General features: G+C 41.2%; 1 non-coding gene across 1 annotated transcript; it reads left to right on the plus strand.

Moving 5' to 3' along the window:
- The first annotated feature begins 400 nt into the window (after positions 1–400).
- On the plus strand, positions 401–474 carry TRNAA-GGC (transfer RNA alanine (anticodon GGC)). Its single transcript has one exon. It is a non-coding gene; the product is annotated as a tRNA-Ala (tRNA).
- Positions 475–20,310: the final 19,836 nt, after the last annotated feature.

Below are 20,310 nucleotides of genomic sequence, written 5' to 3' on the forward strand. Positions count from 1 at the left end.
ATACTAGGGAACTGGGTATCCACATACAAAAGGATGATTTTGGACCCTCACCTTGTACTATATGCAAAAATTGGGTCAAAATGGCTCAAAAACCTATACATAAGAGCTAAAATTATAGAACTCTGGGAAGAAAACCGAGACCATTGAGTTAGGTAATAATTTCTTAGATACAATACCAAATGCACATGTGATACTTAAAAAAGTTGATACTTGAAACTTTATCAAAATTTAAAACTTTTGTGCTTTGAACAACACCATCAAGAGAGTGAAAAGGAAATCCTCAGAATGGGCGAATACATTTGTAAATCTGGTATCCGCTAAAGGACTTGTATCTAGAAAGCTTAAGGGAATCTTACAACTCAATAATAGGTAACCTGATTTTTTAATGGGCAAGGGTGATGGAGGTTATAGCTCAGTGGTAAGAGTGCATGCCTGGCATGCATGAGGTCCTGGGTTCAATCCCCAGTACCTCCATTAAATAAATAAATAAACCTAATTATCCCCCCTCCCCCTCCATGAAAAAAAAACATTTAAAAGATTATTTCAGTAAAAAAATAATAAATAGGCAAGGGATTTGAAGAAACATTTATTCAAAGAATCTATATAAATGGCCAGTGAGCGCATGAAATGCTTAACACCCTTTGTTATGCAAATTAAACACCATAAGAAGAAACAAATCCACACCCTTTAGGATTACTACAATAAATAAAATGACAATAACAAGTATTGTCCGCAATGTGGAGGACTTGGAACCCTCATATGCTGCAGGTTGGAATGGGAAATCGGGTAGCCACTCCGGAAAACATTCTGACAGTTTATCAAAGTGTTAAACATCATGTTACCACGTGATCCAGCAATTTCACTCCTAGCTCTCCACCCAGAAGAAATGAAACGTCTGTCCACACAAAAACGTGTACATGGATGTTCATGACAGCATTATTCACAATAGCCTAAAAGTAGAAACAACCCAAATATCCATCAACTGATGAATAGATAAACAAGATGTGATCTGTCCATCCATACAGGGGAATATTGTTTAGCCATAAAAGGGGATGGATACACGCCCCACCTGGATGAACCCTGAAAACATTATGCTAAGTGAAGGAAGCAGACACCAAAGACCAAACATCACATGATTCCAGCTACCTATGAAATGTCCAGACAGGCAGGTCCGGTGTGGATCACCGGTTCTGGAGGGAGAGAACGGGAGGGACTGCTAATGAACAGGAGGCTCTTCGGGGGGTGATGAAAATCTTCTAAAATTAGATTATGGTGATGGTTCGCAAACCCCTGTAAATATACCAAAATCCATTAAATTGGACACTTAAACAGGTGGATTTTATGATATGCCAATTATATCTCAGAGCTTTTTTTTTTTAAAAAAGCAGGTGGTTTCAAGGGTCAAAACTGGGACTCACCTGAGACTTCTCCCTGCCAACCCCAATCACAGAAAGCTATGGGGGAGGGGGAGGGTATAGCTCAAGTGGTAGCGTGCATGCCTAGCATGCACAAAGACTTGGGTTCAGTCCCCAGTACCTCCTTTAAAAATAAATAAACCTAATTACCTCCCCCACAAAAAAAAAAAAAAAAAGGAAAGAAAGCTATAGGGCAATGTCTACAAAATTCTAAAGGAACGATTGACCTAAGAATTTTATACACAGTCAAGGTACCTATTCAGAGACAAGAACAGCAGGCAGACTGCTGACGAAACTACCAAAGGATGAAATCTAGGCAAATAAGTAAGATTCAAATTAAAGAATTCAACAACAGAGAAGTTGAGGTAAAGGATTGGAGGAAAAAGTTATTTAAAGCAAGTCAGATATAGAACCAATATTTACATTTATTGTAAACCAATATTTACATTTTATTTCAAATCCAATAGGCAAATAGGCAAAATAGGATTTGAAATAAAATGTAAATATTATCAACAAAGGAAGATAATTGACTCTCAACAATAAGGAGAAAAATGTTAAACTTCCTTCCTCTTCCCCTCCCTTCCTTTTGATTTTGTTGTTTGTATGTGGTTTTCTTTTTTTTAATTGAAGTATAGTTGATTTACAACGTTGTGTTAGTTTCTAGTGTATGGCATAGTGATTCAGTTATACACATATATATATTCTTTTTCATATTCTCTTTAATTATAGGTTACTACAAACCATTGAATATAGTTCCCTGTGCTCTACAGTAAAAACTTGTTGTTTCTTTTACCTAGAGTAGTTCATGTCTGCAAAGCCCAGACTCCCAATTTATCCCATCCCCCCCATTCCCCTTTGGTAACCATAGGTTTGTTTTCTATGTCTGTGACTCTCTTTCTCTTTTGTAATTAAGTTCATTTGTGTCTTTTTGTAGATTCCACATATAAGTGATATTATATGATATTTGTCTTTCTCTGTCTGACTTACTTCACTTAGTATAATGATCTCCAGGTCCATCCATGTTGCTGCAAATGGCATTATTTCATTGCTTTTTATAGCTGAGTAGTATTCCATTATATATATGCCACAACTTCTTTATCCAGTCATCTGTTGATGAACATTTAGGTTGCTTCCAAGTCTTGGCTATTGTAAATAATGCTGCTATGAACACTGGGGTACAGGTATCTTTTCAAATTAGAATTTTCTCCAGATATATGCCCAGGAGTGGGATTGCTGGATCTTAGGGTAACCCTACTTTTAGTTTTCTAAGGAACCTCCATACTGTTCTCCATAGTGGCTGCACCAGTTTACATTTCCACCAACAGTGTGGGAGGGTTCCCTTCTCTCCACACCCTCTCCAGCATTGCAAATGGTTTTTAAGGTGGTCATTAGAGGCTTGAGTTTAGACTGTTCCACGGGAACAAACAGCTGCACATTCTCAGTGGCTCAACAGCACAGGTGTTCCTAGCCCACGTTCCTCCGTGCCTAACACTGGTGGCCCCAGGACTCTGCTGCACACAGTCACCTAGAGACCCAGATGGACAGAAGTTCACTGTCTCATGGCTGCAACTCCAGGAATGCCAGGCTCACAGTCAACACCCCCAAGGAATACCCTGCTGATCAGGGTTCCTGATTCACACAGGCAATGAGATGCTTGAGCCCAGAAGTGAGACTTGTCACTTTGACTCAGCCCATTGCCCCGTCTCAGCTGCGGGGGAGCAGGAAAACGTAACTTCAGATGTCCCTGGGGGAGAGGGCGGCCTGGATATAGACAAGCTCTGGAAGGGTTGTCCCCAGCCTTGAATACATCACTGAGATGCAAAGTGTCAGGAGTGGCAGAATCCTAGCTTCTGTGCTTTTGAAAAAGACCTCCCCTGTCCCGCAGCCCTGTCCTGGGCGAGCCAGTACTGGTCAGCGGCAGCCTTGTGGTCCTCGCAGGCGCTGTTGGAAGATGCAGTCTTGATTGATTCTGCCCATACAGCCTGGAGCCCAGCGGCTTCTCTCCAGAGGCGTCCATGACTGTCCATAAATTCTTCCCCTCCCTCAAGCAGCCAGAATGGATTCTTGTCATTTGAAATGGAGAGCTCTTACTGACAGGGGCCTGCTCTGCACACGGCAGTTAGGATCAGACAGCGGGGAAAATGGTCCATTCTCATCAACTTGGTCTGTGCTGAGATCTCGTGATAGGAAAACCACATCTGTGGGCTGAGTGCAAAAGATTTTACTCCCAGTCCCCAAATGGGGCCGCTACCAGAATCACCCTTGTTAGCTTGGCTTTTGCAAGACCTCCATGTCCTTTAAGAACAAGAACAGCAGAAATAATGCATCCAGTCAAATATGCAAGAACACGGCCACACGTGCCCCATTTCCTCCTCAAACCTGAGGACATTGGATGCTTTTCCATTGGTCATGGAACACTAGCTCTGTCAGCCCTTCAGGGTGAGAGAGAGGAGTCATTTCTCAAGTGCTAAACTGCAGCTAACTGCCAAACTATCTTGTGCAGTTTCCAGCTACGAAAAGGACACATACAACACACAGGCTGGGAAAGAATGTTGGCAAATCGCATATCGGACTTGCATCCAGGATACATAAAGAATACTAACAGAACAACATTCAAGAAGATGACCTAATTATAAACAACAAATTCATACTGTAGAGCACAGAGAACTATATTCAATATCTTGCAGTAACCTATAATGAAAAAGAATATGAAAACGAATATATGTATGTTCCTATAAGACTGAAGCATCGTGCTGTATGCCAGAAATTGACACAACATTGTAATCTGACTATACTTCAATTTAAAAAAAAGAATTAGATTTTAAAAAAAAGATGATCCAATTAAAACACGGGCAGAGGATTTGAAGAGCTATTTCTCCAAAAGAGATACACAAATAAACAATATCCACATCAAGATATTAGAGGAATGCAAATCAAAACCACAATGAGATACCACTTCACGCCCAGTTGGATGGCTGGTTATAATTTTAAAAGACAGACGATAGCAAGTATTGTCGAAGACGTGAAGTCATCGGAGGGTTCATACGTTGTTGGCAAGAATGTGCAATGGTGCAGCCATTCTGGAAAACAATCTGGCATGTTCCTCAAAATACTAAAACTAGAGTTTCCAGAGTTACCGTATGAAACAGCAATTCCTCTCCGGGTACGTCGCCAAGAGAAATGGAACACGTCCACAAAAATATTTGTAAGTACATGCTCACAGCAGCATTCTTCATAATAGCCAAAAAGTGGAAACTATTCAAAGGTCCACCCTCTAATGAGTGGATAAATATAATACGCAATGTACCCATACCACGGATTATTACTCGACCTGAGCTGTAACACGGAGGGACCTTAGAAACATGATGCTGAATAAAAGAAGCTGATCACAAGATCACACACTGTATAATTCCATTCATGTGAATGGTCCAGAAGATGCAACTCCATAGAGACAGAAAGTCACGTAGTGGTTTCCAGAGCCTGGAGAGGAGGGCTGAGAAGTGACTGTAAAGGGGGTGGGGTTTCTTTGGGACGATGCCAACGTTCTAAAGTGAATTGTGATGGTTGGACAATGCTGAATATACTAATAACTGTGGAACTGTAGACTATAAAAAAGTGAGTTTGGGGGTATATGAATTATATCTCTATAAAATTGTTATTTGCTAAAAGTACACATAAACAGCTATTTTGCTCAGGTTATTTTTAAGATTTCAACAAGTGTGTTTTTCTCATTTTCAGCTTTTGAAAGTAATTCTGTAAGAAAGCAGGGGAGGGTATAGCTCAGTGGTGGTAGAGTGTGTGCTTAGCAGGCACAAGATCCTGGGTTCAATCCCCAGTACCTCCATCAAAATAAATAAGTAAATAAATAAACCTAATTACCTGCCCCCAAAACAAACAAACAAAAAAACCCTAAATAAATAAATAAGTAAATAAATATTTTAAAAAAGAAAGTAATTGTACAGGAAGAAAAGCGATAAGCCTCTTGCCAGTAAGACGAGGTTAAATTTTGCTTTGGGAAAGAACAGATTCGGGGCTAAATCCTATTAAATGTATTCAGTGCTTAACTGTCTTCCCACCTCCGTCTTCCCTTCCCTGTCGAAGAAGCATTTTCCAAAGACCAGAGTGAGAGCTTAAGCATGTTGACCTGCAATCATGTCCAGGGTTTGGGGACAGGAATGACCTCAAATGTCTTGTCCTGGTGCCTGGGACGTAAAGCCTCAGGATGCGGTAGGAGGGGCAGACCCTCTGCCAGAGGGTCTAATCCCACCACACAGCAGCACCCCTGCATCATAACTAATCTCTGATCACAGATGTCCAGCATGGTTCATATTTAGATAGGAGATACTGCTTTTAAAAATTTTTTTTAATATTTTTTTACTGAAGTACAGTCAGTTTACAATGTGGTGTCAATTTCTGGTGTACAGCCAATACTTCAGTCACATGGGTACATACATACATTCGTTCTCATATTCTTCACCATAGATTACTAGAAGATATTGAATATGGTTCCCTAGGCTATACAATATGAACTTGTTTATCTATTTTATATATATTAGTTAGTATCTGCAAATCTTGAACTCCCAATTTATCCCTTCCCACCCCCTTTGCCCCCTGGTAACCATAAGTTTGTTTTGTATGTCTGTAAGTCTGTTTCTGTATTACAAATAAGTTCATTTGTCTTTTTTTTTTTCCAGATTCCACATATAAGTGATATCATGTGGTATTTTTCTTTCTCTTTCTGGCTTACTTCACTTAGAATGACATTCTCCAGGTCCATCCATGTTGCTGCAAATGGCATTATTTTACTCCTTTTTATGGCTGAGTAGTATTCCATTGTATAAATATACCATAACTTCTTTATCCAGTCATCTCTCCATGGACATTTAGGTTGTTTCCATGTCTTGGCTATTGTAAACAGTGCTGCTATGAACATTGGAGTGCATATGTCTTTTAGAGTTAGAGTTTTCTCTGGATCTATGCCCAGGAATGGGATTGCTGAATCACATACTAACTCTATTTTTAGTTTTTTAAGGAACCTCCATATTGTTCTCCATAGTGGCTTAACAAAAAAAAGAAAAAACAACTCCTTTTATAAATATTTCTATTTCCTTATTTTAATAGAAATTAATATCAATTCCAGACATTTTATTTTACATATCTGTATTAACTTCTACTAGCAACATTTAATTTAATTTTATTTTTTTTAATGGAGGAACTGGGGATTGAACCCAGGACCTCATACATCCTGGGCTTGCACCCTACCACTGAGCTATACCCTGCCCCCAGTTTTATTCTTATTAAAGGGGTAAAAGCTGTCAATGCAGTGTTGACTAGCAGGTCCGGTAAGAGTGGGCCCCCACTGATGTGAATAATCCACGTTGGTTCCTTCTACTTTCAGGCAGAGTCAAAGGAAGGAAAAAGAACAAGAGCCCAGTTCACCTCTCCCTCTGACCTTCCATGTCTCCGAGCACCTCTCCCCAGGGGACCACTGTTAACAGCTGTGTGTACCCCTCCCATCTTTTGTTTCATACAGTCACATGCACACAGATAAGCACATACAGGGACACATCACAGTGATTTTACCTTAATGAAACGGGACCAAGCAGGTCGCTGGCTTTTTCCCTTCACAATTTCGTCACAAGTTTTCTTTGTCAGTGTGGAGTTCCACCAGGCTCTTGGCCCCAGCCACACAGTTTTCCTAGTATGAATGCAACATGGTGTGTTCTAAACTCGGCTTCCCTAGTGAGAAGATTCAGTGATCAGAATTCTTCTTTGCATCATAAACAATACTGCACATCTCATCTTCAAGACTTTTGCGGGGAGGGGGTAATTAGGTTGATTTGTTTATTTTTTTTTAATGGAGGTATAGGGTATCCAACCCAGGACTCCTGCTTGCTAAGTGTGCGCTCTACCACTGAGCTATACCCTCCGCCCAGGATCGATCATTTTTACCTATGTTTATTATCCATTTGCATTGCTTATGTTAGTCATTAACTATCCATATTGGGCAAATTTTTCTCTCTCTTTTTTTTTTTTTGTTTTGTTTGTTTTTTCTTATTGATTTGCAGTTAGCCTATACTCATTCTGGATATTAACCTTTGGACTATGAAGAATGTTGCAAATATTTTTCCCAGGTGACACTTATCTTTAGCTTTATTTTTTCTAACAATTTAACCAATTTCCTTTCCTTCACTGTCACGTTAGCGAACATTTACTAATGCTTTGGTGTTATTATCCCATTTCAAGAAAAAACAAACCAAACAAAAACTGAGCTCCTAATTTGCCCTCTTTTGCTCTGCTCAGTTCTCTCATGCCTGGATATGAAACGTTCGTGCAAGTTAATAGGAGCCAAGTTAATCAAACACGTCTTTCCCCCCAAGAACATTCAGGAATATTTATTCTGAACGTCCCATTCGCACAGCAATAGGATGACACTTCTGAGTGCCTTTCTTTTCCCTTTTTGGCTTAGGGAACACACATTTCTTCAGGTCGCCAGTCCACAGGCCCTCCTCCTTTCAAACAGCAGGTCTGCAAAGACGGGACGCCGGTGTCCACCTGCAGCGAGCTCAACGGATGCCTCCTCTGCGAAGCGCGTATCTGGCTCTGCACCTTAGACACGCCTACTCGTGCTTGGGCTTTGATGTATATAAACCCTGGGTGTATTATGTGACCTTGTCTGCCTAGAACATCATGATGTGTGGCCTTTTAGTCCTTAAAGGGCCAAAGCGACGGGGTGGGGGTGGGGGAGGCTCTGGGAGATGAGACTCCCCCTCACCTCTAGCTGTTAAGTCAATCCTGGAAATTGTCGTTACCATGGTAACAGGTGGATATGCAGACCATGTCTGTCTTCTAGCCGGGCCTGTGTAAGTGGCAATTATTCCTGTGCATGGTACTATACGTTTAAATTAATGCTTCCACAGACACTTAGTTGTATGACTTTACCTCCTAAAATGCACAGTACAGCCAAGAGGCATCTTCATCTGCACCAATATAATTTCCTGCTGAGTTTCCTAAAATGTCCAGGCTGCGACAGAGGCAGAAGAGGCCAGGATTGGCTCTTCTTGGCAGTTAACAGGGAAGAAAAGCTTCCATAAAACATAAAATGGCCATTAGCTTAATTTGCCTAAGGTCACTCGGGAAGGCTGTACCCGGCAGGATTCTCTTGGCACTGCCGTGACCAGCAAGAAGCATAATGTGAGGACGTGGCAGCTGGAAGGGCAAATGATTTCCTTGAAGGTAAATAGTGAACAGTGTTTCTTGGAAAGTGTAACTTTCTAGAGCCACGTTGAAAGCTTCGGCCAATCAAAGCTGAGGGGCTGACTGCGGTTGGAGAATCTGTGTTACAGGCTGCCTGCCCAGCCGTCCGGCAGACCTTGGCTGCGTCCAAGTTTCCCATCCATCACTGTCAGATTTACTGCTCACTGAGCATGGCTGTGTGTGCACAGGTAGAGAGCCAGGACAAGGCCTTCCTGGATGTCCTGTAACTTTGGCAGCTCACCTGTTGGACAGTTATTAATCAGAAAAGAAAGCCAAGGCTCAGAGAGGTTAAATAACCTGCTCAGGAGCTGGAGGAGCTGAATGCAAACCCCAAATCCATGCACTTGTCTCCCTACACCCTGTACTCAGGGACTGCTGATTCTTTTGTCGCCCACTCTGGCCATTTGCATCCTCACTTGGCCTTTCATGTAAGGAGCAGAGCAGGGTTGCCCAGTGACTCTAAAAAGTGTGTCCTGGGGAGGGGAGGGGATAGCTCAGTGGTCCTGGGTTCAATCTTTAGTACCTCCATTAAAATAAATTTAAAAAAAATTTTTTTTAAAAACCTAATTACTTCCCCCATAAAATTAACAACAACAAAAAAATTCTTTTCTAATAAGTGCATCCTGTGGGCTAAAAACTGTCAGGTGCCTGACGTGTGTGATCTCTGAATCCTCACAGTTGAAAGAGGTGATCACCTTTGAACTTTTTATTTGAATATCATCACTTATTTTTCAAGTAGCGAGGACATCCAGAAAAGTACATGAATCTTAACTAGACAGCCCAGTGGAGTGTCACAAAGTGAACACACTTGTATAATCACACCCCGCTCAAGAAACAGAACAGTATGTCCTCCCTCCCTCCCTCCTTCCCATCCCCCTCCCCCACTAACACATTTCTCTCTATGCAGCTGGCAGGAGGATTTTTGTGTCTGATTTGAAGAGGGTAGCAAATAATTAATGAAATAGAATTTTTTTCAAAATACAGGTTTCATATTTTATAAACTCAGAATGAGATCGAGAAGCCAGTCCTCTCCTGTTGTGTGGGACCGACTTCAAGGTAAAGGGCACAGATAATAATTTCAAATCAGAATCTTTGGTAAATGTCCTCCAACTTTTAGTAGACTATCCTAAGTGTCCCACATCACCAGACATTTCAGTAACACTTATTACTAATTTTTAAAATTTTATTTATTTATTTATTTTATTTTTTGGAAAGTTTGCAATTTTTTTTGATTTACAATGTTGTATTAGTTTCTGGTTTACAGCATCGTGATTCACTTATACATATACATACATAGTCTTTTACATTACAGGTTACTACAAACCATTGAATATAGTTCTGTGTGCTGAACAGCAGGACTTGGTTGGTTGTCTGTTCTGTACCTAGTAGTTTATATCATACTTATTACTTACTTTAAGTAAACATTTCTTCTACAGGTACTGAGCATCTCATATGCACCAGATCTTACCAGCAGGCCTGCCTGCCCAGGCTCCTTCCCCACAGACATCTCTTTTTGGAACATGACAAAAGGCCACCTGGCATTGTGGTTCTGACACCAGCACTGGGACACCAATTAAATGTCCAACAATTCAGTTCAATTCAATTCTGACATGAACTACCTAGGTAGACTCCATGGTTTAAGAAGACAGTTCCAAAAACAAACAAAAAAAAACAACAAAGTATAAATACAACGCAGAAATAGACGCATAGACATAGAATACAAACTTGTGGTTGCCAAGGGGGCGGGGGGTGGGAAGGGACAGACGGGATTTCAAAATTGTAGAACAGATAAACAAGATTATACTATATAGCACAGGGAAATACACACACGATCTTAAGGTAGCTCACAGAGAAAAAAATGTGACAATGAATATATATATGTTCATGTACAACTGAAAAATTGTGCTCTACACTGGAATTTGACACAACATTGTAAAATGATTGTAAATCAATAAAAAATGTTAAAAAAAAAAAAAAAGTCAGTTCCATAAGACCACCCCACTTCAGGTGCCAACTGCAAGTCTCGGGGGTAGGGGGGCACGCCTAATTCTAACAGGCCGTCTCCAGGTCAGGGGTTCCTCCACCCTCTCCCAGCTTCAGTAGTTCACCAGAACAATTCAGAAATCAGGAAGACACTTTATTTCTGACATTCCTGGTTTCTGATCAAGGACACGAGTCAGGAGAAGCCAGATGGAATGAAGCGCTGCAGAGAGCAAGGCATGGGGAGGGGCTTGGAGGTCCCACAAATGGATTTTGGAGGGACACAAACATTCAGTCGACTGCACCTCTTCTACTGTAATTCATTTTTTTATTTAGTTTTTTTTTTTTTAATGGAGGTACTGGGGATTGAACCCAGGACTTCGTGCAACCTAAACATGCAGTCTACCACTGAGCTGTACCCTCCCCTCTCCCTGTAATTTCTTTTTAAAAATCACTTCCTTCACAATTATTTGAAAGGCGTGTAGTTTGGATTCCTTGGGGCAGTTCCCATTTTCTATCAAGGTCCCTGAAATATCTCACAAAAAGGGTCCGTTGGTAATGAAAATTTGGGAGTTCTTTTCTGCTAAAATAGTTGAAGTCTCTGGGCCAGAATGATAAAGTTGGCTAATATAGCTTATTACAATATAGTAGTTTGGAATTGGGGGCCAGTACTCCATTTCACGTGGGTGAGGGAGATTGTCTTTGAGCTCAGGTGACTGGTGGGTTACTTGTGCCTTAACCAGGCCCCAGCTCCTTGGTGTCTCACTCTTCTTGTTAAAAATTAGGATTAGTTCAGAACAGCACTATTTACAATAGCCAAGACATGGAATCAACCTAAATGTCCATTGACAGATGGTGCGTAAAGAAGTTGTGGTATATTTATACAATGGAATACTACTCGGCCATAAAAAAGAATAAAATAATGCCATTTGCAGCAGCATGGATGGACCTAGAGATCATCTACTAACTGAAATAAGTCAAAGGAAGACAGATATCATATGATATCACTTATATGTGCAATCTAAAACAATGACACAAAACAGAAAGAGACATAGAAACAAACTTGCACTTATCGGGGGGAAGGGGGAGGGAAGGATAAATTGAGAGTTTGGGATTAGCAGATACAAACTACTATGTTCAGAATAGATAAACAACAAGGTCCTACTGTATAGCACAGGGAACAATATTCAGTGGCTTATTGAACCATTAATGAAAAAGAATACATACATGTATTGCTGAATCACTATGCTGTACACCAGAAACTGATGCAACATTGTAAACCAACTATACTTCAATTTTTTTTAAGTTTTTAAAAATAAGATGTGAATGCTAAACAAACAAAAAACACACCAAAAAAAACTACTCAAAACAGATCAGATCAGCCCCTCAGATAGACTGGAACACAGGAACAATAACCCGCCCCTGGGGCCAGCCACTTCCTTGGCACCTGCAGATGGAGATGAAGGCTGACAAGAAAGGACCAGTTTCCTTGACTCTGCTAAATCAATATTCATGTCCCTTCTCCAGTGAACTCTGGAATGTGAGAAACCATGGTTTCTCTTGAGCCCACGACACCCTCTGTGTACATACACCCCCCAGTCCTGGCTCTAGGGAAGGGAAGGAACATTCCTCATTGCTTGTATGCCCCTGGATTTTGAGTCTTTCCCTTTAGAGTCAAAAGAACCTGATTCTGGCTCCAGTGATGGAATCAGAAAGTTATCCCTTAATGAGACAGATACAAAGCAGGGTCAGAAAAATGAGTCACTGGCTCCTGCAAAAATCTTCTGATTTCTTTAGGCCCTTCAGTCTTTATGAGGCTGAGAGATGGGGCTTAGGGAACAAAGAATAATTCATCTCTGACGTACCCCTCCTTCCTGTAGACTTTAGTTCAGCAAATCCCTCATTAAGAGCAGAGACCTTTTTGCTGTCTGCGGCCCCTTGAACTGTTCCAGGGACACTTTATAGTTTGTTTGTTCTTTTCATAGAAGACATAATTTACTGCGCACATCAGGGGTGACTCTGGGGGTGGTTTTACCTCCAGCGTGTTGGCATGGCGTGATTCAGAGGCTCAGACAATACAATCAGCATGGTTTCCTTCCAGCTCCTCCGGGTCACGTGCTACACCGTGGCAAGACACCAGCCAGCAGTGCCAGGAGAAAGACAAGCCACCACTCTTGCTCTGCACTGTCTTTGGCCTGAATTGGGTCATGGGATCAGGCCTGACCACCCAGTGGAAGAGGAGGCTGAGATGCCAGGTCTAGTTCCATCCTGCCCTTGTGGTGAAGAGTGAAGTTGAGCCGACGTGAAGCTCAGACTGGAGAGGAGGGAAGCTGTGCTCCCTTGGGACCTCACTGCACACGGCCCCCAGCCGTTCCTGGAGTGCCCTCCAGGTGGGGGCTGTCACCAGGAGTTTGTTCATTTTTTTTAAGGGTATAAAATTTTATTATTTTTTAAATTGAAGTCTTTTTAAATTGAAGATGGACAGAGGAAAAACTACGTGAAAACACAGGGAGAAGACAGCCATCTACATGCCAAGGAGAGAGGAACCACCATTTCTGACACCTTGATCTTGGACTTCTAGCCTTCAGAGCTTGCTATGACCTCTACAGGCTAGAAGCTCTCTGAAGGCTGAGGGTCTGGGAGAAAGATACTCCTGTGTACACAGGCAGAAGAACATCTCCGTGCACGCTCTGGAGGGAGAAAACATCTCTGATTACTGGTATGGAAGATGTTTTTATATATTCTAGTTTGCATTTTTGTTCTGAAAATGAATGTGCATGTCCTATGCTGATTTATCTGTTAGAGATGTAAGGTTTTCATAAAACTAAACATATAATCATTATTTATTAATCAAAAAAATTGAAGTATAGTGTTTACAATGTTGTGTTAGTTTCTGATGTACAGCATAGTGATTCAGTTTTATACATATATATATGCATATACACGTGTGTATATGTGTGTGTGTATATATATATATATATATATATGTATATATGTGTGTTCTTTTTCATTACAGGTTATTACAAGATATTGAATATAGTTCCCTGTGCTATACAGTGGGATCTTGTTGTTTATCTATTCTGTATATAGCAGTTTGTATCTGCTAATCCCAAATTCCTAATTTATCCCTCCCTTTCCCCTTCGGTAACTGTAAGTTTGTTTTCTATGTCTGTGAGTCTCTTTCTGTTTTGTAAATAAGTTCATTTGTGCCATTTTTTTACATTCCACATGTAAGCGGTATCATATGACATTTGACATTCTGTCTGACTTACTTCACTTAGTATGGTAATCTCTACGTCCAACCATGTTGCTGCAAATGGTGTTCTTTCATTGCTTTTTATGGCTGAGTAGTATTCCATTGTATATAAACTACAACTTCTTTATCCAGTCACCTGTCAATGGACATTTAGGTCGTTTCCATGTCTTGGCTATTGTAAATAGTGCTGCTGTGAACACTGGGGTGCATGTGTCTTTTTGAATTAGAGTTTTCTCCAGATATATGCTCAGGAGTGGAGTTGCTGGATTACAGGGTAACAATTTTCAGATGTTTTGTTTTGTTTTGTTTTTTATTTTCAGATTTTTAAGGAATCTCCATACTGTCCTCTACAGTGGCTGCGCCAATTTACACTCCTACCAGCAGTGTAGGAGTGCTCCTTTTCCTCCTCACCCTTGTGGACTTTTTAATGATGGCCCATTCTGACTGGTGCGAGGTGATCCCTGATGGTAGTATTGATTTGCATTTCTCTAATAGTTAGAGATATTGAGTATCTTTTCATGTGCCTGTTGGCTATCTGGATGTCTTCCTCAGAGAAATGTCTGTTTTAAAAAAAACTGGGGAGGAGAAATTAGATTGATTGATTGATTGATTGGCGGGAGTGGCGATTGAACCCAGGACCTCATGCACGCTAAGCACAGACTTTACCACTGAGCTATGCTCTTCCTGAGAAATGTCTACTTAGTCTTCTGCCCATTTTTGATTGGGTTGTTTGTTGTTTTGTTACTGAAGAGCCTGTTCATTTGTACAACTGAGCAGCATTCTAGTTTTAGCTGCACTGACGATCGTGTAAGGTCACTGTGAGGACATAACTTTTCACTTCTCTAGGATAAATGTCCACTAGTGCAATGGTCAGATCATATGGTCAGTATATGCTTAGTTTTTAAGAAACTGCCAAATCATTTCCAAAGTGGTTGTACCATCTTAGGTTTGCATCAGCAAGGGCTGAGAGACCCAGTTTCTCTGCATGCTCGCCAGCATTTTGCATCACCACCACTCTTTATCCCAGTCGTCCTGAGAGGGGTGGAATAGCATCTCAGCGTGGTCTTAACTTGCCTAGTGGCCACTGATGCTGAACATCTTTCCATGTGCTTATTTTTCCTTCCATATATTCTCTTCAAAGAGATGTTTTCTGATGCACTTTGCCCATTTTCCAAGTGGATTGTATGTTTCTTACTGTGAAGTTTCGGGAGTTCTTTATATATTCTAGACATAAGTCCTGTATTGGATACGTGACCTGCCAACACTTTCTCCCATTCTGCAGCTTGGGTTTCCATCCTCTTAGAGAGGGTCTTTCACAGAGAAAACGTTTTTATGAAACACAGTGTATCATTTTTCTCCATTTATAGATGTTGTCCTTGGTGCCACATCTGAGAATTGTTCACCAAGCCCTAGATTCTAAAGACTTTCTGCTATGTTTTCTTCTTCTAAAAGTTTTATAGTCTTACATTTTACTATAAAATATATGATCCATTTTGAGTTAATATCAAGTAAAAAAAAACAAGCCTTAATATCAGTTAAAAGGTGCAAAGTTAAACCAAGTTTTTTTGCCTTTTTCTTTTCATGTTTTTGGTTTGGTTTAGTTTGGGTTTTTCCCTGTGGATGCCTAATTACAGCCCCATTTGTGGAAAAGACTCTTTTTTCCTCCTTGAACTGCTTTTTCATCTTCGTCAGTCGGCTGTACTTAGGAGTGCCGTCCTGGGTTCTCTATCCTGTAATCTTTGTGTTTGTCTCTCACCTGATACCACGGTCTCTTTCTTTCCCAGTTTCATTGAGAAATAACTGACATACATCCCTGTATAAGTTTAAGGCGTACAGCCTGATGGTTTGATTTACGCATATTGTGAAATGATGACCACAATTGGTTCAGCTAATGTGCATCGCCTCATATAGAGACAATAAAAAGAAAAGAAAGAAGAGAAAAAAGAAAAGAAGATTCTCTGTGATGAGAACTCTTAGGATTTACTCTGAACAATGCTCCTGTACACCATACAGCAGTAATATATACACCATATATATTAGCTATAATCATCGTGTTGTCTGTTTCATCCCTAGTATTTATTTATCCTACAGCTGGAAATTCATACTTTGTTGTTTTTTTGTTTGTTTGCTTGTTTGGGGGGATAATTGGGTTTATTTATTTAATGGAGGAACTGGGGATTGAACCCAGGACCTTGTGCGTGCTCAGCATGTGCTCTACCCCTGAGCTCTACCCTCCCCCCAACAAAGTTTGTACTAATTTTTAATCTTTTTTTTCAGTTTTATCAGGTAGAACTGTTACAATTTGACTGCACATATACAATATATTGCATGTAAATACATATACACAATATACTGCACATATTTTTTAATAGACTTTATTCTTTTAGAGCAGTTTCGGGTTCACAGCAGAATTCAGCAGAAAATACAGAGAGCTTGCACACAGCCCTCCCCACCCACGCATATATACTCCCCTACTGTCAACATCCCTCATCACTGTGGCATATTTGGTACAATCAATGAACCAACATGGGCACATTATTATCAACCAAAGTCCATAGTTTACATTAGGGTTCACTCTTGATGTTGTACATTCTATGGGTTTTGACAAATGCATAATGACATATAGCCATCCCTATAGAATCATACAGAATAATTTAATTGCCATAAAAATCCCTTGTGCTCCAACTATTCCTCCCTCCCTCCCTCCCTCCCTCCCTCTCCCCCAAACCCCGGAAACCACCATCAGATATCTTTTTGAGTTAGTGTTTTTGTTTCCTTTGGATATATTCCCAGGAGTGGAATTGCTGGATCATATGGTAGTTCTATTTTTAATCTTTTTGAGGAGCCTCCATCCTGTTTTCCATAGTGACTGAGCACCAATTTACAATCCCACTGACAGTTCACAAGGCTTCCCTTTCCCCCACATCCTCCCCAGCGTTTGTTATCTCTTGTTTTTTTGATGATGGCCATTCTTACAGGCCTGAGGTGATACCTCATTGTGGTTTTAATTTTTATTTCCCTAGTGACTAGTGGTGTTTAGCATCTTTTCACATGACTGTTGGTCTTTCGTATATCTTCTTTGGAAAAGTGTCTATTCAATACCACAGTCTTGATTACTTTAGCTACATAAGTAAGCCTTAAAATTGGGTAGAGTGAGTCTCCCTATTTAATTTTTCTTTTTCAAAATTATTATAGATATTCTAGTTCCTGTTCCTTTCCATATAAATTTTAGAATAAGCTTTTCTATGTCTACAGAAAACCTTGGTAGAATTTTTATAGGAATTGCATTAAATCTTTATATAGATCAATTTGGGGAGAACCAATATCAATCATATTAAGTCTTCCAATCCATGAACACAGTAGGTCTGTTCATTTTTTAGATTTTTTTCACTTCTTTCATAAGCATTTTATATTTTTCATTATACAAGCCCTTACATATTTTATTAGCTTTACAGCTAAGTATTTTGATTTTTGAGCAATTGCAGCTCATGATTTTTGTATGTTGATTTTGTATCTTGTGGTCTTTTTGCTTGTTTGCTTTTGGTGGGGGAGGGTTAGTTTTATTTATTTACTTATTTATTTTAATGGAGGTACTGGGGATTGAACCCAGGACCTAGTGCTTGCTAGGCATGCACTCTACCACTGAGCTATACCCTCCCCCTTCTCCTGTGACCTTGCTGAACTCACTTATTAGCTCTACGAGTTTTTGGTAGTCTCCTTGGGATATTCTATGTAGACAATCATGACTTTTTTTTATTTTTGTTTTTGTTTTTTGCTTTCCAGTCTGTATCTTATTTCCTTTTCGTGCTTTCCTTTGCACTGCTTAGAACTTCTGGCACCATGTGAAATATATATTTCACTTTTTAAAAAAGAGAATTTAAAAAATCCTTTTTTTGATAACAATGTTTTTTCTCCTAAACCATCTTCAGCATGTTTCTTTTTTTTTAACATTTTTATCTGTTAAACATTTATTGAGCATGTGCTCTGAGCTCTGCTTGCCTCTGTGCTGAGAGCTAAGGAGATGGAAGTTAATGTTCTGTTTTGGAAAGGCTGTCATTCCAGAGGGAGAAACAGACAAGGAAATAAATAGTAACCCTCCTGGGAGGGGCCAGCATCCAAGGAGGTGAGTACAGGCTGCAGGTACAGGCACAATGGCTGCTCAAAGGAGCCCACGTTTCCTCCACTTCCTCTTCCCGGGTGGTCTTTGGAAGGGTTGGGGTTGGGGGTGGCAATGCAAACCTGCAGAGAGGCCCTGACATTCCCAGCACCGATCCTGGGAGCCAGTCCTCCTCAGAGCACAGGATTCCGTGGTCCTAGAGATCCAAAAACCTCACTTCTATGAGTTTCAAGTAGTATAATTAAAGAAAACGGATAGGGGAAAAGTCATTTCTGATGGGGGATTTTTTCCTTATTTTTTATTTTATTGTTTTAATTTTCTTTTTTGTGATAGGGGATTTTTAAGTCCTCTCTGAGTAGAGAGGAGATAGAAATATGTAGAAGAGGTCTTTGATCTAAACTGGGCTGCTGGCAGAAGCTGAGCTACTGTTGTCCTGTCAAGGGGCTAAGTCAAAAATAAACTGTGTTTAGAGGCTAGAAATACCATAGTCATTTCCCAGCCAGCACAACCAGAGGTGTGTTTACCTGTGCCCACGTCCATCCTCTCCTGCCTCTGTGAGCAGAGATGCTCTGTGCCCCTTCCCCATCCTTGACCCTCTCTGCTTGCTCTCCCTGCCTCCTCCTTCCTACAGCTTTGTGTAGTTTAGAAGAAAAATGACCACTAGCTTGAGATGCCTGGGTCCTCTGTTTCTCTGGAGAACTGTGTACCCCTGGTTCTAAGGCTCTAAAGCTTAGGAACTCAGTTTCTTCATCAGTTAAGATCCCTGCCCTGAGAAGTAAGAAAATACTCCTGGCCTTTGAAAATCACTGAGGTATTCGCATGTGCCCAGCACTGTTGCTGCGTGGTACCTCATGCTGTGACTTGTTCAACACACCAGCCGAGTAGCTTCAGCTGGAAAGCCTTCATGAGTGCTGGTGGGCAGCGAGGGACAGTGGGGTCGGGGAGCAAGGATCAGCGACGCTCTCGGGCACCCTGTGCTTCTTTCCCTCTGCTTTGGTGGCCACCCTCAGTGATTCAATGTTTTCTACTGCTCTGTGTCTGTTCAGTGATTTCCACTCAATGTGATTACTTCCGATTTCCCTGAGCAAACCTCACGCTAATTGTAACCTTCCTGACCACGAATCATCAGTCTCTGTGCTTGTGGTTTCTCCTCAGCTCCTTCCTTCTGGGTCCCCATATCCTTCCTTTTGTAGGGGATAGATGGTAACTGTTTATTCAGTCTGCACATAAAGATATCCTACCAGGACAGTGAAGGAAAAAAAAGATGGTAGTCTTCAATTGCTCTCATTTGTCTCCATCTCCTTGAAACATTAATTATATTAAGGGACTCCTTGTAACTCCTTGTAAAGCATTGACTTTTGGAATGTGCCCCACTGACCTCAGATAAGACGGGAAACTTAGCTGACCTGTGGCCCCTTCCTTCCCCTGCTGGGTCTCTGATCACTGCAGCTCTGGGAGCTGGAAATTCAGGAAGTCAGCAAGCCCTAAGGTGCTCGACAGTTTGGGGACGGTGCCAGCTTTCAGCATTATTGGGATAAGGCCCAGAATGTCTAAGGTTTCAACCCAAACCTGAAGGGACTGTTACTGACTTATTTCCAGAAAAACCAGAGAGCAATCTGATTTTGGTGAAACCCTGAAGTCATTGCCGTGCCGTTACCCACCTCTGATTGCTCAGGACACACTCCCTGGCTCAGTCCCAGGCCTGGCGTCTGGAAATGACATTTCCCAGACTCCCTTGTAACCTGATTTCCTTTCAGATTCTGCCAATGGGAGGCACTGGGGGGAAACTGGAAGTCAGCAGGGAAGAAGGACACCCTTTTTGTCTTTAGCTACTGTGGCTCTCCACAACGGCACCTCTTGAAGGCCCGAGCACCAGCTGCCCAGACCCTCTTAAGAGGTCCCAGTACCAGACATACAACAGTCTCTCAATCCAGCACCAGCCAGGGGTGGCCCATCCTGGTACCAAGTATCCTATCAGTTAAGATCCAGGAAATGCAGAGTGTGGTTTCTATCTCCTGGATCCTAACTGATAGGATACTTGGTACCAGAATTAGGCGTTATTTCCTACCTCCTGGAACATGCAACTTTCTAACGCATCTGAGGTCCTTGCTACTTCTTGCTCCTCAGGTCTCTTCAGCAAGATATCACCAACGTAGTGGCTCAGTGTGATGTTCTGTGGGATGTCAGGAAGATTAAGTTCTCTGCTGGCAGGATTAGGAGAAGGATAGGTGACAAGCCCCGAGGCTAGACAAGCAAAGATGCATTGCTATGTCTGAAATGCCTCC

This window comes from Camelus bactrianus, chromosome 5 (genome assembly GCF_048773025.1).
Source record: "Camelus bactrianus isolate YW-2024 breed Bactrian camel chromosome 5, ASM4877302v1, whole genome shotgun sequence".
NCBI lineage: Eukaryota > Metazoa > Chordata > Mammalia > Artiodactyla > Camelidae > Camelus > Camelus bactrianus.